The sequence below is a fragment of the Opisthorchis viverrini genome (genome assembly GCF_000715545.1).
Source record: "Opisthorchis viverrini unplaced genomic scaffold opera_v5_440, whole genome shotgun sequence".
NCBI lineage: Eukaryota > Metazoa > Platyhelminthes > Trematoda > Opisthorchiida > Opisthorchiidae > Opisthorchis > Opisthorchis viverrini.
The window spans coordinates 233,317-237,706 of record NW_008752103.1 but is presented as its reverse complement, the minus strand read 5'-3'; positions in this window follow the sequence as shown (position 1 = coordinate 237,706).

Genomic DNA, 4,390 nt, shown 5'->3' with positions numbered 1-4,390 from the left:
ACCCAAGGTTACTCATGGCCAGCAATGGTTTTCAGTTTTAGTTCAGGTCATCAGACTGTCTTTGCTCTAGTCGAATCTCATGCCCATTTTTCCCAACAAGTTGGGAAATAACATATTATTGCTATATCATCAGGTGTTCCCCACTTTTTGTGACATTGTCCTCTTTTTGTGCAATCCGCACCCCCACAAATCCCTCAGTCATGCTCCATTCCGACTGTAAAACTATGATCATGCCAGACGGTATGCCCCCCACAAATTGGGAATAAACATTATTTTTATTATTATTAGTAATATACACGTGTCGAACATAGCACCTCAAAAGCATCCATTGATTACCAGCCATTAGGGGAAGAGAGATAGGGAGGTAGATTTATAGATATCTCGCAGAAGTTGGATAAAGATTCCTTTGTATGATTGATTTACAAGTAGACAAACCAATATCCATGGAAAAAGTGAGCTTCAAATGTATTGTTCCGGTAACTATGGGTTAAACCTTCTCTGTTGCTGTGAAGTATATGTGACACTGGCCTAGCCCGTCGTCAAACTATTCAGCAAATCAGCATGTCTTTAGATGGTGAGAAACTATAATTTTCAACATCGACTGAAAGCAATATAAATTCAGAAGCACGAATAATTGCTTTAGGGAAGGAAAGTAAATCACGCTGCTGTTACAATTGCTTCACTGATTAGTTATCATCATTCAGGACGGAACACTAAGATGGGGTTCAAATATCTCCCTTCCGAACCTGATGCACACAGGAAACGTGCAGGAGTATGGAAGCTAGTTGGACCGAAAACAAAGACAGCTGGCGATGTGTTGGAATAATGGATGCCCAGTACTTTCTTGGTAGTTGTGCAGATGAGACCGTTAATCTGTTTGCCGAGATTAGCAATTGACTGGCAGATGACTGTTCTCAATGGCGGAGAAACATCCACTAGTCCGTTCGTAAGTTCGGCGAACAGACCAAACGCCACGCGACCAACTACCGTAGTCACGGCTGTGCACATCGGTCGACCTGCATTATCTCAATCACGGTTAAAATAGCAATCAAGCGTCGGTCACGAAATAATAATGTTTTCTAGCGACTACCCGAAGCACAGCAAAACCAGAAATTACGTGCTCACTGGACCAGTTGATGTTGTATGCACCGTAAAGCCGACAACAAGAACATTTGACCACCGGATTAATGGTTTGCTGATCTGTAATCACTAAGGGGATAGCAACACATGTACGTTCCTGTTGATACAAAGAACACATTCGTGGTGGACAAAGCAGCGATTTATCTCAGCCGAATTGCCTGAATGGAGTAAGTAGCGTGAGTAGCGGTGCCACTGTAAATTGGATTCGTACTCTGCTTTAATCCTGCCAACTCTAACGAAAAGTTCGCCCAACAACATCAGCTTCAAAAATGACGATCGGGTGGATTGGATAGGTTATTTAATGGAGAGCCTCGGTCCCATTTCAATTTATTAGCTATAAACCGTGTGCCATAGGGACATTGGCTTCAGCCACTACAGTATCGATCACCAGAAAACGCGAACGTAGAACATACAACCATGTCTTGGAGGTGAAGGCATTTTCGGTTTGTTCGGAAACTGGGTAGCCATGCACTGAAGACGATAGCTTTGGTACACGAGCGCCACCGACTGCGTGATTAAGCCATTTCTGCCAATGTCATTAACCACTGGTGATTCCAGTCCCCGGGTGCCCATCCAGGGAGGCGGAAGTTACCAACCCGACTAAGTTTGCTGGTTAGTGTTTTTGCACTTCGTTGCCAGGTCATATACTGTCCACCTCAGCACAGAATAGGGCGAGGCAGACGGTCGTCTGGTATGCGGAATTCATGTCCCAACCAGCACAGCTTTTGAAGCATGAGTAATTCATCTATCGCGGGGGAGTTCCCTCTTCCGGTGACCATCTGACGTGACTCAGCATCACTAATTCGACGTTCCCACCAAACCTGAATAATGCTGTGGAGACACCGATGATCAAACACTGACATCTTCCGTATGCACCCTGCGTGCAGGGGCCGCGTCCCTGATCCACAAAGCGTCGGTCTGGTCGTGAGACATGGAAGTACGAAGCCAGGAAATGAAGGAGGTTGTTGTTTCTGTAGGCAAGCTTATCAGTCGTGAGTGTAGGAAAAGTGTAATCTAATCCACACGATAAACGGTCTTTAGACAGTCAGCGTGATGTGGCTGCACCGATTTTTGTGTCATAACTGATAGTGAAGCTCGACGTTATTAAGTGGAATCAGATCAGACAGAAGAGACATCACAAATAACTAAATAGCGACAGAAAAAGAAGACGGGTTGTACGGTATCACTGTGAACGCGCCTGCCAAAGGTAGTAGGCGTTATATTTGTAACGGTCGAACGGTTTCTTCAAGTGACGCGTAATACCAGAACCTCCGGGTAGGCAAAACAAAGTCGTATCATCAGCATATCTTAGTGGTCTTTCATCTGTCTTACATTGTTTCACATACCCCGCTAATAGTTCATTTGAGGCCACTGGTTCCCAGACTTCATCTTGTGAGTCCTCTACGGCCTCTAGCTCAATTTTAGCTAAATCAGTTTTGCTATGTGCCTCTAAGAGAGCCCGCTGGAGCTCGACCCCCCGCCTAACCCGATACTCCTGGAGCTGAGTAATCCTTAAAGCTTACTTAGCTACACTACCTTTACGACTAGAAGCACAAAGTGACTTACAAGAACCGGGGCGCGAAGTTAACTGCATTGCAATTGCTTCCTCCGCAGCTTCAATCGTTTCCGCGTCCTTGGATCCTGTTTCCTTTACAACTGTTCCAAAAGTTGACATCTTTACTTTAAACAAGACGACGTAAGATGTCGAGTACTGTAACGGTCGAATGATATCTTCGAGTGACGCGTAATACCAGAACCTCCGGCTAGGCAAAACAAAGTCGGAGCTGGGTTTCCATACGGTTCTGTTAGGGTAAGAGTAATTCGCAGATTATACAAACCTCGACAGTAGATACGCGTCCAAAACAAACGGCCCACCTGGACTACAAAAGCACAAGGCAAGGGAGCAAACAGGCTCCCACGTGCGACAGTCACACGTGCAAAGTCAGATACAAAGGGTCGGATGACCTCAAGGCCAAATGGGTGAAGTGGTAAGGACAAACAAGCGTCAGTTCACATATACACAATAAACACAAAAGTGGGGCGGGGTTTACAAATGGGACAGAATAAACGTGGGGAATTTCACTGTCAAAATAACGGGTGATATAATGGTATTAACCGACAAATAGACTTACCGAACTATAATAAATATTCATAGGTTAACTTCTAAGTGGAAGAAAAATAATGTTCAACATGACCATGTGAAACAGAATATACGCAACGCTTGACTGCCAGGTGTATTCTCAACAAATTCTTACCCTGAATCATTTCATTAACAAGACTTCGAGACGGGTCAAACTAGGATGCCGCGCTTGAGACTATTTCAAAAGCAAAAGATATACTAACCTTGTGGGTAAGGTTGATAAGGTGATGGAAAAAGCAAGGTTCCAACCGAAATCAGGATAGTGGTTATTGGATTGTTTCAAGCAGTTCTAGGTGTGCTCATGAAAGCGTTCTCTTACCTGCGCTTCGAATTCTGACACGTTCCTCTCCATACAGATATTACCACTTGTAGAGAGTTGTCACCCAGCCATGTAGATGTCACCACTTGTAGAGAGTTGTCACCCAGCCATCCAGCCACGGATGCGGGGTTACTGGCTCACTGCTGAATATGCTACTAAACACATGCAATGCAGCACAATATTCAAAATGGCAAAGAAAAAAATACGGGGATGGGATGTACGTGTGGTCAAGATGACCACACGCTGCAGAATAAAGCGTAGACCAGTTGTTCACACGGACACCGCACAACCATTTCTTCCTTAAGAGGAGTTGAGACACTCACTATATCACGATTGACAACAAGTCACTGAATGAGGAACTTCGAGCTGGGTGGGCGAGGGAGGTCTTTGTTTTCTGTTTCAGTGGTCCCTGTAGGTGACTGTCAGATGTGCATCGGAGTGGCGTGGTGTGTCGAGACAAGTTTCCCAACTTTAACTTTTGCACTACATTTCCGATGTTTTGTACAACTATTCCAAAAGCCGATTTTTTTTCAACTTCAAGATTACGCAAACGCGCTCGATGAAAGTACATGATATTTCCCTGTGCTGTGTCCTAATACAGTAGCATCGCCCAAGTTAATTTTTTCAAATAAAACTATGTTGATGGGCCAGGGCTTGCGTCTACGGAAAAAGATTTCTCTGGAATTCGCTGATTGGGGTGCGAGTTATCGGTGTCCCCCGATATCACCGTAAATATTTGTGCACGCCTTCCTTGATGCTTCCTCCACTTTCTAGTTTTGCGGATTCTTGCT